Source organism: Pristiophorus japonicus, chromosome 30 (assembly GCF_044704955.1).
Source record: "Pristiophorus japonicus isolate sPriJap1 chromosome 30, sPriJap1.hap1, whole genome shotgun sequence".
In the NCBI taxonomy this organism is placed as follows: Eukaryota; Metazoa; Chordata; class Chondrichthyes; family Pristiophoridae; genus Pristiophorus; species Pristiophorus japonicus.
In genome coordinates this window covers 4605309-4620209 of record NC_092006.1, presented here as the reverse complement: position 1 = coordinate 4620209, position 14901 = coordinate 4605309, and positions in this window count along the sequence as shown.

The window sequence follows — 14901 nt, the reverse complement described above, 5'->3', positions numbered from 1 at the left end:
TGAATATAAGCCTAGTTGATCCAGTCTCTCCTCATATGTCAGTCCTGCCATCCCGGGAATCAGTCTGGTGAACCTTCGCTGCACTCCCTCAATAGCAAGGATGTCCTTCCTCAGATTAGGAGACCAAAACTGAACACAATATTCCAGGTCTCACCAAGGCCCTGTACAACTGCAGTAAGACCTCCCTGCTCCTATACTCAAATCCTCTCGCTATGAAGGCCAACATGCCATTTGCCTTCTTCACCGCCTGCTGTACCTGCATGCCAACTTTCAATGACTGATGTACCATGACACCCAGGTCTCGTTGCACCTTTCCTTTTCCTAATCTGTCACCATTCAGATAATATTCCGCCTTCCTGTTTTTGCCACCAAAGTGGATAACCTCACATTTATCCACATTATACTGCATCTGCCATGCATTTGCTCACTCACCTAACCTATCCAAGTCACCCTGCAGCCTCTTAGCGTCCTCCTCACAGCTCACACCACCACCCAGCTTAGTGTCATCTGCAAATTTGGAGATATTCAATTCCCTCGTCTAAATCATTGATGTATATTGTAAATAGCTGGGGTCCCAGCACTGAGCCCTGCGGCACCCCACTAGTCACTGCCTGCCATTCTGAAAAGACCCGTTTATCCCGACTCTCTGCTTCCTGTCTGCCAACCAGTTCTCTATCCACGTCAGTACATTACCCCCAATACCATGTGCTTTGATTTTGCACACCAATCTCTTGTGTGGGACCTTGTCAAAAGCCTTTTGAAAGTCCAAATACACCACATCCACTGGAGAGAGAGAGCTGCCACGTGTGACACAGTTGACCAGAACATGTGTGGATCTGACTGTATTGCACCATTATATCAGCTCATCTCTCCTGCAGCCTGACAGAAGCTCTTAATCCCATTTGCATTGAGCTAATGGGCGGCTAAATGAATTATAAGGTGACACACTTGGTTTGTGACTCAGCTCACTCTGTCCCAAACCTGGGCCACAGTTAATGAAGCCCCGCTGTGTTCCAAGTTTGTCGGGTGGTGCAGTAGGCGAGACATCTTCATATCCGGTCCCAGGGTGAGAAGATAAACGTCTGAAGCTTCTACACAGGAACAGGAGGAGGCCCATTCAGCCCCTCGAGCCTGTTACACAGGAATAAGAGGAGGCCCATTCAGCCCCTCGAGCCTGTTACACAGGAACAGGAGGAGGCCCATTCAGCCCCTCGAGCCTGTTACACAGGAACAGGAGGAGGCCCATTCAGCCCCTCGAGTCTGTTACACAGGAACAGGAGGAGGCCCATTCAGCCCCTCGAACCTGTTACACAGGAACAGGAGAAGGCCCATTCAGCCCCTCGAACCTGTTACACAGGAACAGGAGGAGGCCCATTCAGCGCCCCTCGAACCTGTTACACAGGAACAGGAGGAGGCCCATTCAGCCCCTCGAACCTGTTACACAGGAACAGGAGGAGGCCCATTCAGCCCCTCGAACCTGTTACACAGGAACAGGAGGAGGCCCATTCAGCCCCTCGAACCTGTTACACAGGAACAGGAGGAGGCCCATTCAGCCCCTCGAACCTGTTACACAGGAACAGGAGGAGGCCCATTCAGCCCCTCGAGCCTGTTACACAGGAACAGGAGGAGGCCCATTCAGCCCCTCGAGTCTGTTACCCAGGAACAGGAGGAGGCCCATCCAGCCCCTCGAGCCTGTTACACAGGAACAGGAGGAGGCCCATTCAGCCCCTCGAGCCTGTTACACAGGAACACGAGGAGGCCCATTCAGCCCCTCGAGCCTGTTACACGGGAACAGGAGGAGGCCCGTTCAGCCCCTCGAGCCTGTTACACAGGAACACGAGGAGGCACATTCAGCCCCTCGAGCCTGTTACACAGGAACAGGAGGAGGCCCATTCAGCCCCTCGAGCCTGTTACACAGGAACAGGAGGAGGTCCATTGAGGACTGAGCTGAGGAGGAATTTCTTCACTCAGAGGGTGGTGAATCTTTGGAATTCTCTAGCCCAGAGGGACGGGCCATCGCTGCAGGCCCTGGATCGGGCCCAGTGAGCTGGCTCCCGACAGCAGCCGCGATCGGCCCCGCGCGCCCCGGCAGAGCATGGGTCTGATCGATCGCGGGGCGCAGGAGGAACCGACACACTCGAATATAATCCGCTCGGACAACGATTGCCCCACTTGGCTCGGCCACCGCCCCTTTAATCATCGCTCCGCCCCTCCCCACAGCTGCCGGTGTCATCGCCCCGCCGACCCTGCAGGGGGCGCAACCCACGTTCCGTGTCCGGTGGCCGCTGCGCGCGACCATGGCGTCATGGTGTCCGTCACGGGAGGCCATTTTATTGGCCAATGTCATTCGCTACTGAACAGGAAGTGACCCTAATTTGACACTAGTGGGCAGGAACGGACACTGGCCTGACTCGAGTGAGCAGGAACTGACCCTAGTGAACAGGAAGTGACCCCAGTGAGCAGGAAGTGACCCTGGTGTGACACCAGTAAGCAGGAACTGACCCTGGTCTGAAACTCGTGAGCAGGACGTGACCCCTAGTGAACAGGAAGTGACGCTGGTTTTACACTCGTGAACAGCAAGTGACCTCGGCCTGACTCTAGTGAACAGGAAGTGATTCTAGTAAACAGGAAGTGACCCTGGTCTGACTTTAGTGAACAGGAAGTGACTCTGGATTGACAGTAATGAACAGGAGGTGACCCTGGTCAGACTCGAGTGAGCAATAAGTGACCCTAGTGAACAGTAAGTGACCGCAGTGAGCAGGAAGTGACCCTGGTGTGACACTAGTGAGCAGGGAGTGACCCTGGTCTGAAACTAGTGAGCAGGAAGTGACCCTTGTCTGACAGCAATGAACAGGAAGTGACCAGTTTGACATAGTAAACAGGAAGTGAGCCTGGTCTGACACCAATGAACAGGAAGTGACCCTTGTCTGACACCAATGAACAGGAAATGACCCTTCTGGCACCAATGAACAGGAAGTGACACTGGTCGGATGCTCGTGAGCAGGAAGTGACCCTGGTCTGACACCAATGAACAGGAAGTGACCTGGTTTGACAGAAGTGAACAGGAAGTGACCCTGCTGTGACGTTCGTGAGCAGAGTGGGGTTGGGGACATTGCTCTCGCTGATCTAACCCTTGACCTCCTCTCTCTTTCCCAGCTCTCCTCGCCCCCAGCCGCCCCCCTGATGGACCGGGCCTTTCAGTCGATGCTGTGGACCCACGCCGCCCTGATCCAGTGCCTCGTGGACCTGCAGACCCTGCTGCTCGGCGAGGAGGGGGGCAGCGAGCGCCTGGGCCGTGGGCACCTCCGCCACTGGCCGCACCTTCTGCCTCACGCTGCACCAGCTCACCGAGCTCATGGTCGACGCTTAACATCTTCAATACCTCAGTACGTCTCCCCCCCACCTCTGCCCTCTCTTCCTCTCGCCCCCGGGGGCTGCTGCAGCGACGGCAGTCGCCTCGTTAGACATGATCCCCCCGCCTTCCACCCTCCGTAACCACAAGCTCATCCAAAACTCCCCTCCCTCCCCATGTCCTAACTTGCAGCGAGTCCCACTCACCCATCACCCCCTGTGCTCGCGGTCCGGCAACACCTTGATTTCAAAATTCTCATCCTCGTGTTCCAATCCCTCTATGGCCTCCTCGCCCCCTCCCTATCTCTGTAACCTCCTCCAGCCCCTACACCCCTCCCTATCTCTGTAACCTCCTCCAGCCCCTACACCCCTCCCTATCTCTGTAACCTCCTCCAGCCCCTACACCCCTCCCTATCTCTGTAACCTCCTCCAGCCCCTACATCCCTCCCTATCTCTGTAACCTCCTCCAGCCCCTACATCCCTCCCTATCTCTGTAACCTCCTCCAGCCCCTACACCCCTCCCTATCTCTGTAGCCCCCTCCAGCCCCCTACACCCCTCCCTATCTCTGTAACCTCCTCCAGCCCCTACACCCCTCCCTATCTCTGTAACCTCCTCCAGCCCCTACACCCTCTCCCTATCTCTGTAACCCCCTCCAGCCCCCTACACCTCTCCCTATCTCTGTAACCTCCTCCAGCCCCTACACCCCTCCCTATCTCTGTAACCTCCTCCAGCCCCTACACCCTCTCCCTATCTCTGTAACCTCCTCCAACCCCATAACCCCTCCCTATCTCTGTAACCCACTCCAGCCCTTACACCCCTCCCTATCTCTGTAACCTCCTCCAGCCCCTACACCCCTCCCTATCTCTGTAACCTCCTCCAGCCCCTACACCCCTCCCTATTTCTGTAACCTCCTCCAGCCCCACAACCCCCGAGACGTCTGCGCTCCTCTAATTCTTCCCTCTTGAGCACCCTGATTATAATCGCCCCACCATCGGTGGCCGTGCCTTCAGCTGCCTGGGCCCCAAGCTCTGGAACTCCCTCCCTAAACCTCTCCGCCTCTCTCTCCTTCTTTAAGACGCTCTGTAAAACTGACCTCTCTGAACCAAATTTTGATCGCCTGTTCCGATATCTCCCCATGTGGTTCGGTGTCCAATTATTGTTTGACAGTCGCTCCTGCAAAGCACCTTGGGACGTTTCACCATGTTTAAGATGCTGTATAAAGACAAATCAGAGGGATTGGATTAGGAGCGCTTCCGAATTCTGCCACCTTGTGATTGAAGCTCTTCCCTGCCCTCCCGGCTCTGCTGCACTGAACCGATTCTGATCGATTCCGCCTGTGGGTCTCGTGAGGCAGTGGTGGTGGAGGGAAGCCTCTCACACACACAGGAACAGCAACAGCAACACTCTCGCTACCGAGTCAGCAGGCCGTGGGTTCATGTCCCACTCCAGAGACTTGAGCACAAAATCCAGGCCGACACTCCCAGTCGGAGGGGCAGTACTGAGGGAGCGCCGCACTGCGCTGTCGGAGGGGCGGTACTGAGGGAGCGCCGCACTGTCGGAGTGGCAGTACTGAGGGAGCGCCGCACTGCGCTGTCGGAGGGGCGGTACTGAGGGAGCGCCGCACTGTCGGAGGGGCGGTACTGAGGGAGTGCCGCACTGTCGGAGGGGAAGTACTGAGGGAGCGCCGCACTGCGCTGTCGGAGGGGCGGTACTGAGGGAGCGCCGCACTGTCGGAGGTGCAGTACTGAGGGAGCGCCGTACTGTCGGAGGGGCAGTACTGAGGGAGTGCTGCACTGTCGGAGGGGCAGTACTGAGGGAGTGCTGCATTGTCGGAGGGGCAGTACTGAGGGAATGCTGCACTGTCGGAGGTGCAGTACTGAGGGAGTGCCGCACTGTCGGAGGGGCAGTACTGAGGGAGTGCCGCACTGTCGGAGGGGCAGTACTGAGGGAGTGCTGCACTGTCGGAGGGGCAGTACTGAGGGAGTGCCGCACTGTCGGAGGTGCAGTACTGAGGGAGTGCCGCACTGTCGGAGGGGCAGTACTGAGGGAGTGCCGCACTGTCGGAGGGGCAGTACTGAGGGAGTGCCGTACTGTCGGAGGGGCAGTACTGAGGGAGTGCTGCACTGTCGGAGGGGCAGTACTGAGGGAGTGCTGCATTGTCGGAGGGGCAGTACTGAGGGAGTGCTGCACTGTCGGAGGTGCAGTACTGAGGGAGTGCCGCACTGTCGGAGGGGCAGTACTGAGGGAGTGCTGCACTGTCGGAGGGGCAGTACTGAGGGAGCGCTGCACTATCGGAGTGGCAGCACTGAGGGAGCGCCGCACTGCGCTGCCGGAGGGGCGGTACTGAGGGAGCGCCGCACTGTCGGAGGTGCAGTACTGAGGGCGTGCCGCACTGTCGGAGAGGCAGTACTGAGGGAGTGCTGCACTGTCGGAGGGGCAGTACTGAGGGAGTGCTGCACTGTTGGAGGGGCGGTACTGAGGGAGCGCCGCACTGTCGGAGGGGCGGTACTGAGGGAGCACCGCACTGTCGGAGGTGCCGTCTTTCGGATGAGACATTAAACCGAGGCCCCGTCTGTCCTCTCGGGTGGATGTAAAAGATCCCGGGGCCACTATTGGAAGAAGAGCAGGGGGAGTTCTCCCCGGTGTCCTGGGGCCAATATTTATCCCTCAACCAACATCACTAAAAAATAGATGGTGGTCATTATCACATTGCTGTTTGTGGGAGCTTGCTGTGCGCATATTGAGCTGCCGCGTTTCCCACATTGCAACAGTGACCGCACTTCAAGAAAGGTGCTTCGGGATTAAGCGCTTTCAAAAGGCAGAGGTGGTGAAAGGTTTGTACCACAGTGGTCGCTGCCCCGTGTGTGATCTTAGACAGCGAGTGCCGGCCGGCTGTTTGACTGTGGAAGGCCTCACCGCCCAGCCCGATCCTGCCGCCAAAACACCCCCCCCCCGTGACCCTCACTGGTTGCCACTGGGCCGCCGGAACGTTTCAGAATGCCAGGGACCCCCCAACACCGCCCCCCCCCACCCCCGGGCGATACCGTCTCAAGCGGATTCCTGGCGGAGCTATCGGAGACACCTCCTGCGCGTCTCGAGGTTGCCAACTCCGCTTGGACGGATTCCTGGAGGCGGGGGAGAGGGAGTTGGGGGGGAAATCACATGACCTTCCTTCCGCCCCAAATGTCCCGTCCCTGCTGTCCCGCCATTGGCTGCCCGAGACGGCCAATCCTCGTGCAGCCCCGCCCTCACTTGGCCAATCGGAAAGCCCAATAGGATGATTGTCGCTCAAAGCGACCCTTCCCCACCCCCAGAACATTTATAACTAATTAACACACAATTCTGTTTTGAGGCTCCTGTCGTTATTTCTCTCCCGGGTGATTTTTGCTGGTTGCCCTTACCCAGGTAGATATGCCTTTAATTCCTGGAGACTCCAGGCAGCCCTGGAGCAAGTTGGCAACCCCCCACAGACAATGCTTGAAGTTGACGCAAAAATTCCAGTTGTGTTTTCTGCACCACCTTTGGATTCCTCACATTCCATTCGTGCCATTATTCCCACACTCGGGAGACTGGGCGCGTCCCTCTGAGGTGTCTTTGTCAGCGTGTTTACAACACGCTAACTAATAGTGCGTTCCCGCGCCTCTGAGTCAGAAGGTCGTGTGTTCGAGTCCCCGGTCCGGAGACTTCATCACAAATAATCAGCCTGACGCTCCAGGGCGGTACTGAGGGAGCGCCGCACTGCGCTGTCGGAGGGGCGGTACTGAGGGAGCGCCGCACTGCGCTGTCGGAGGGGTGGTACTGAGGGAGCGCCGTACTGCGCTGTCAGAGGGGCAGTACTGAGGGAGCGCCGTACTGCGCTGTCGGAGGGGCAGTACTGAGGGAGCGCCGCACTGCGCTGTCGGAGGGGCAGTACTGAGGGAGCGCCGTACTGCGCTGTCGGAGGGGAAGTACTGAGGGAGCGCCGTACTGCGCTGTCGGAGGGCAGTACTGAGGGAGCGCCACACTGTTGGAGGGGCAGTACTGAGGGAGCGCCACACTGTTGGAGGGGCAGTACTGAGGGAGCGCCGTACTGCGCTGTCGGAGGGCAGTACTGAGGGAGCGCCACACTGTTGGAGGGGCAGTACTGAGGGAGCGCTGCACTGCGCTGTCGGAGGGGCAGTACTGAGGGAGTGCCGTACTGCGCTGTCGGAGGAGCAGTACTGAGGGAGCGCCGCACTGTCGGAGGGGCAGTACTGAGGGAGTGCCGCACTGTCAGAGGGGCAGTACTGAGGGAGCGCCGCACTGTCGGAGGGACGGTACTGAGGGAGCGCTGCACTGTCGGAGGGGCAGTACTGAGGGAGCGCCGCACTGTCGGAGGGGCGGTACTGAGGGAGCACCGCACTGTAGGAGGGGTGGTACTGAGGGAGTGCTGCACTGTCGGAGGGGCAGTACTGAGGGAGTGCCGCACTGTCGGAGGGGCGGTACTGAGGGAGTGCCGCACTGTCGGAGGGGCGGTACTGAGGGAGTGCCGCACTGTCGGAGGGGCGGTACTGTGAGGATGCTGCCCACTGATCCACGGTTACCACCTGCAGCCTGCCAGTCTACAAGAGATTAATCAACATCGCTCCCATCCATGGTCACTAGTGTGGCGGACGTGTTGCAATTGCTGGGAGTTAATGATTAGTGTGCAGCCGAGGCAGTTTCTGGGATACTGAGTCGTGGGGAGCGGAGGTAGGGGACACCCCCCACGTAGAATCCCCTCCCCCACCATGCTCAGTGTCAATCATTAGCCCCGCTCACCCGCAGAGCATCTGACCTTGGCACTCCATTCCTTGCCCACCCAAACTCCTTCCTCAACACTGCATGACGCGATCGCCGGTGCAGCACTGGCCCAGCTCCAATTAAAGGCAGGATGTGCATTTATATAGCGCCCTTCACCAGCTCAGGACGTCCCAAAGCGCTCTACAGTCAATGCAGTACATTTTTTGGAGGGTGCTCACTGTTGTAATGTGTGGGAAACGCAGCAGCCAATTTGCGCACAGCAAGCTCCCACACACACAGCCACGTGATAAATGAAGACTTCATCTCTTTCGTGGTGTTAGTTGAAGGATAAATATCCACCAGGGCACCGGGGAGAGATCCCCCTGCTCTTCTTCCAGTCGTGGCCCATGGGATCTTTTACGTCCATCTGACAGTGCGGTGCTCCCTCAGTACCGCCCCTCCGACTGTGCGGTGCTCCCTCAGTACTGCCCCTCCGACTGTGCGGCGCTCCCTCAGTATCGCCCCTCCGACAGTGCGGCGCTCCCTCAGTACCGCCCCTCCGACAGTGCGGCGCTCCCTCAGTACCGCCCCTCCGACAGTGCGGCGCTCCCTCAGTACCGCCCCTCCGACAGTGCGGCGCTCCCTCAGTACTGGCACCAATTTGACTCCAGTCACCCTTTGGCCTGGGAGTTTGGGGCATATATCCCAGATTAAGTGATGCCTCCCAATTTAGACCTCTCCTCTCTTTCTCAGTCTTTCTCTCCCATTCCAACTGCCCCTTCACCTGACTTGAGGGCTGTATAGTTGCAATCCTGAGCTGACCGTGGGGGAGACGATGTTGGTCGGAAGCGGGTGTTCTGTGTGTAACTAGTTTATCGAGCTTTCGATGCGTAGTCGAGTGAAGCACTCCGCATAAGTGTGTTCATTTTGTAAACCTTCCCTTAGGATATAATCAACTGCATCAGGGAACATCGAACAGAAGCAGACACGACACAAACAGGATTAAATCTGGACAGTAAGGTACATCGTAGAAGCAAGACATGTGTGCAAACTTGGTTTCACATCATCAACAACTTGCGTTTATATAGCGCCTTTAATGTAGGGAAACGTCCCAAGGTGCTTCAGAGGAGCGAAAATTAGCCCAAAATTGACCCCGAGCCACATGGGGAGATATTAGGGACAGGCGACCAAAAGCGGGGTCAAAGAGGTCGGTTTTAAGGAGCGTCTTAAAGGAGGAGAGAGAGGCGGAGAGGTTTAGGGAGGGAGTTCCAGAGCTTGGGGCCCAGGCAGCTGAAGGCACGGCCACCGATGGTGGAGCGATTATAATCAGGGATGCTCAAGAGGGCAGAATTGGAGGAGCGCAGAGATCTCGGAGGGTTGTAGGGGCTGGAGGAGGTTACAGAGACCGGGAGCCAATATCGGTCAGTGAGCACAGCACGATTTAATTCTCTAAATACAGACGGACAAGCAGGAATCTACTCATCACACTGCTCCCCTCTCTCCCCATAGCCCTGTGTCAATCCCAAACTAATCCCACTGCCCCACTCTCTCCCCATAGCCCTGTGTCAATCCCAAACTAATCCCACTGTCCCACTCTCTCCCCATAGCCCTGTATCAATCCCAAACTAATCCCACTGCCCTGCTCTCTCCCCATAGCCCTGTATCAATCCCCAAACTAATCTCACCTCCCCGCTCTCTCCCCATAGCCCTGTATCAATCCCAAACTAATCCCACTGCCCCGCTCTCTCCCCATAGCCCTGTATCAATCCCCAAACTAATCCCACTGCCCCGCTCTCTCCCCATAGCCCTGTATCAATTTCCAAACTAATCCCACTGCCCCGCTCTCTCCCCATAGCCCTGAATCAATCCCAAAGCTAATCCCACTGCCCCGCTCTCTCCCCATAGCCCTGTATCAATCTCCAAACTAATCCCACTGCCTCACTCTCTCCCCATAGCCCTGAATCAATCCCAAAACTAATCCCACTGCCCCGCTCTCTCCCCATAGCCCTGTATCAATCTCCAAACTAATCCCACTGCCCCGCTCTCTCCCCATAGCCCTGTATCAATCCCAAACTAATCTCACTGCCCTGCTCTCTCCCCATAGCCCTGTATCAATCCCAAACTAATCCCACTGCCCTGCTCTCTCCCCATAGCCCTGTATCAATCCCAAACTAATCCCACTGCCCCGCTCTCTCCCCATAGCCCTGTATCAATCCCCAAACTAATCCCACTGCCCCACTCTCTCCCCATAGCCCTGTTTCTGTGATATTGTGAGCAGGGCTTTAATGGGGGTGGATATTGAGACAACTGCAGCGTTCCTTCCTGAGTCTGGAGACTCAAAGTATTTCTTCGCTGGCCACGTGTTGTTGACACAGTTCCTGCCTGTGCAGGGGAGCGGACTATCAGTCAGTGGGGGGTAGCTGGAAGTTATTGATTAACCTCCTTCGCAGAGCAGGCTGCCCATGACCGTTGAAAGTTGGAAGGCCAGAATGCACCACTAGTTCCCCCGTTCGAAGATTTCTACAGCACTGCTTTGCCCAAATTCCCTCTGCTAGGTCATAGAAACAGAAAATAGGTGCAGGAGTAGGCCATTCGGCCCTTCGAGCCTGCACCACCATTCAATAAGATCATGGCTGATCATGCAACCTCAGTACCCCATTCCTGCTTTCTCTCCATACCCCTTGATCCCTTTAGCCGTAAGGGCCACATCTAACTCCCTTTTGAATATATCCAACGAACTGGCATCAACAACTCTCTGCGGCAGGGAATTCCACAGGTTCACAACTCTCTGAGTGAAGAAGTTTCTCCTCATCTCGGTCCTAAATGGCTTACCCCTTATCCCTAGACTGTGACCCCTGGTTCTGGACTTCCCCAACATTGGGAACATTCTTCCTGCATCTAACCTGTCCAATCCCGTCAGAATTTTATATGTTTCTATGAGATCCCCTCTCATTCTTCTAAACTTCAGTGAATGTAGAAACATAGAAAATAGTTGCAGGAGTAGGCCATTCGGCCCTTCGAGCCTGCACCACCATTCAATATGATCATGGCCTAGTCGATCTAGTCTTTCTTCATATGTCAGTCCAGCCATCCCGGGAATCAGTCTGGTGAACCTTCGCTGCACTCCCTCAATAGCAAGAATGTCCTTCCGCAGATTAGGAGACCAAAACTGAACACAATATTCCAAGTGAGGCCTCACCAAGGCCCTGTACAACTGCAGCAAGACCTCCCTGCTCCTATACTCAAATCCTCCCGCTATGAAGGCCAACATACCATTTGCCTTCTTCACCACCTGCTGTACCTGCATGCCAACTTTCAATGACTGATGTACCATGACACCCAGGTCTCGTTGCACAACCCTTTTCCTAATCTGCCACCATTCAGATAATATTCTGCCTTCCTGTTTTTGCCACCAAAGTGGATAACCTCACATTTATCCACATTATACTGCATCTGCCATGCATTTGCCCACTCACCTAACCTGTCCAAGTCGCCCTGTAGCCTCTTAGCTCACAGCTCACACCCAGCTTAATATCATCTGCAAATTTGTCCCAGATGGAGTTTTGTGTCCAATTCTGGCTATCGCCCTTTAGCAAGGATGTCAGGGACAAGGGGAGGGCGCGGAGGAGATTTACTGGAAAGGTACTGGGAATGAGGGACTTAACTTATGTGGAGAAGCTGTGAATGTTATCCTTAGGACAGAGAAAGTTAGCGGGGGATAGAATCATAAGAAATAAGAGCAGGAGTCGGCCATACGGCCCCTCGAGCCTGCTCCGCCATTTAATACGATCATGGCTGATCCGATCATGGACTCAGCTCCACTTCCCTGCCCGCCCCCTTATCGGTTAAGAAACTGTCTATTTCTGTCTTAAATATATTCAATGTCCCGGCTTCCACAGCTCTCTGAGGCAGCGAATTCCACAGATTTACAACCCTCTGAGAGAAGAAATTTCTCCTCATCTCAGTTTTAAATGGGCGCCCCCTTATTCTAAGACCGTGCCCCCTAGTTCTAGTCTCCCCCATCAGTGGAAACATCCTCTCTGCATCCACCTTGTCAAGCCTCCTTCATAATCTGATACGTTTCGATAAGATCACCTCTCATTCTTCTGAATTCCAATAACCCTTGACTCCCTTATCTTTCAAAGATCTGTCTATCTCCGCCTTAAATATACTCAGTGACCCAGCCTCCACAGCTCTCGGGAGTAGAATCAAGGAACGGTTACAGCGTAGAAGGAGGCTGCAAGGGGCACCTCAGCCAGTGCCACTCCCCCGCCCTTTCCCCGTAGCTCTGCAAATTTGTTCTCCTTCAGGAATTTATCCAATGCCCTATTGGAGGCCACGATTGAGTCTGCCGCCACCACCTATCACGGATAGCCACTGTTTCGGCCCCAAAGAAAATTCACATCAAGTACAAAGCAAGGTGGGAATTGTACGCTGTGAGGAGGGTGCAGAGAGGCTTCGAGGGGGATATAGAGAGCCCAAGTGAGCGGGCAAGAACGTGGCAAACGGGATCATCATCATAGGCAGTCCCCTCGGAATCGAGGAAGACTTGCTTCCACTCTAAACATGAGTCCTTAGGTGGCTGAACAGTCCAATACGAGAGCCACAGGCGGGACAGACAGTGGTTGAGGGAAAGGGGAGGGTGGGACTGGTTTGCCGCACGCTCCTTCCGCTGCCTGCACTTGGTTTCTGCACGCTCTCGGCGACGAGACTCGAGGTGCTCAGCGCCCTCCCCCGGATGCACTTCCTCCACTTAGGGCCGACTGGTCTTTGGGCCCAGGGACTCCCAGGTGACGGTGGGGGAGGTCGCACTTTATCAGGGAGGCTTTGAGGGTGGTCCCTTGTAACGTTTCCTCTGCCCGCCTTTGGCTCGTTTGCCGTGAAGGAGTTCCGAGTAGAGCGCTCGCTTTGGGAGTCTCGTGTCTGGGGGACCATGCGGACAATGTGGCCCTGCCCAGCGGAGCTGGTCGAGTGCGGTCAGTGCTTCGATGCTGGGGATGTTGGGCCTGGTCGAGGACGCTAACGTTGGTGCGTCTGTCCTCCCGGGGGCTTTGCAGGATCTCGCGGAGACAGCGTTGGTGGTATTTCTCCAGCGACTTGAGGTGTCTGCTGTACATGGTCCACGTCTCTGAGCCATACAGGAGGGCGGGTATCACTGCAGCCCTGTAGACCATGAGCTGGGTGATGGTTTTGAGGAAATGGAATACAACGTGGAGAAAAGTGAAGTTATCCACTATGGCAGGAAAAAATAGAGCATTTTTGGAAACGGCAATTGATTGGGAAAGGTTGGTGTTCAGAGAGACCTGGGTGTCCTTGTACACAAATCAGTAAAAGTTAACCTGCAGGTACAGCGAGTAATTAAGACCTACAAAGCGTTCCCAGCATTATCTTTGTTTATTTCACATTCCCGGCAGTGTTTAGCTTTTTGTACAAGTTCCTGGGACAGGCACCGCAGAAATGCGAGTCCTTCTTTGCTGAAAATAACCTGATTTTTTTTCCCGTCGCGTTGACACAAAGCCAGCCGGGTCGGAGCAGGACGACGATTCCGGGGAGTCGGAGGGCGGGCGTTACCGGATCAACCTGCGTCGACGAGGGCGACGCGCGGAGGATCCCGGAGCACGCCGGCCGGCGGAAGCGCTCGCTGGGGGGGGGGGGGGGGGGGGCGACGGTGGGGGAGGGTGGGGAGTCAGCGGGCCCCTGCCCGCTCAGCCTCCCGCAGCCCCTCCCGGCGAGGCCTGGGCCCTGCCCACCCAGAGCAAGGAGCGACCGCAGCAGGACCTCCCGCCGCGAGCGCCCCCCTCCCCAGAGCGAGCGGACCCCCGGGCCACCAGTCGCAAGGGTATCGGCTCGCGCTGCACCGCCAACGCAGCAACGATTAGCGGCGGGGCGGAGTGAGCGGGGGGCGCTGTCAAAGCACTCGGCCCCAGCACACAGTTCCCAGCCTCCCCCCTCCTTTGCTTCGTGGGGTTCTCTGCTGACGAATTCATCGCTATTGAGGACCAGTCGGTTTATTAACAAAGGTTTAACAATCACACGACACATTACCGGTTCATCCACCAGGCTCACAACCACCTGCCCCATCGTGGATCCCCCAAACCCAACTGGCCGGGGTTTTATTCAGTCGTGTCAACATCACGTGACTGGCTAAGCCCCTCCCAACTCAACAGCTCTACAAACCTGTGAGCACGCACGTACGTTCCACCTCAATCAGGACCACTGGTCTTTATTCGCTTTTAACGCCATCCCTCCCAGCCTTTCACAGATTGACTTGACAGGTCCCAGCCGTGGCTCAGTGGGTAGCACTCTCTCTCTCTCTCTCTCTCGCCTCCCGAGTCGGAAGGTCGTTGGTTCGAGTCCCGCTCCAGGGACTTGAGCAGACAAACCCAGGCTGACACTCCAAGTGCAGTGCTTAGGGTACGCCGCACTGTCGGAGGGACGATACAGAGGGAGCGCCGCACTGTCGGAGGGGCGGTACTGAGGGAGCGCCGCACTGTCGGAGGGGCGGTACTGAGGGAGCGCCGCACTGTCGGAGGGGCGGTACTGAGGGAGCGCCGCACTGTCGGAGGGGCGGTACTGAGGGAGCGCCGCACTGTCGGAGGGGCGGTACTGAGGGAGCGCCGCACTGTCGGAGGGGCGGTACTGAGGGAGCGCCGCACTGTCGGAGGGGCGGTACTGAGGGAGCGCCGCACTGTTGGAGGGGCGGTACTGAGGGAGCGCCGCACTGTCGGAGGGACGATACTGAGGGAGCGCCGCACTGTCGGAGGGGCGGTACTGAGGGAGCGCCGCACTGTCGGAGGGGCGGTACTGAG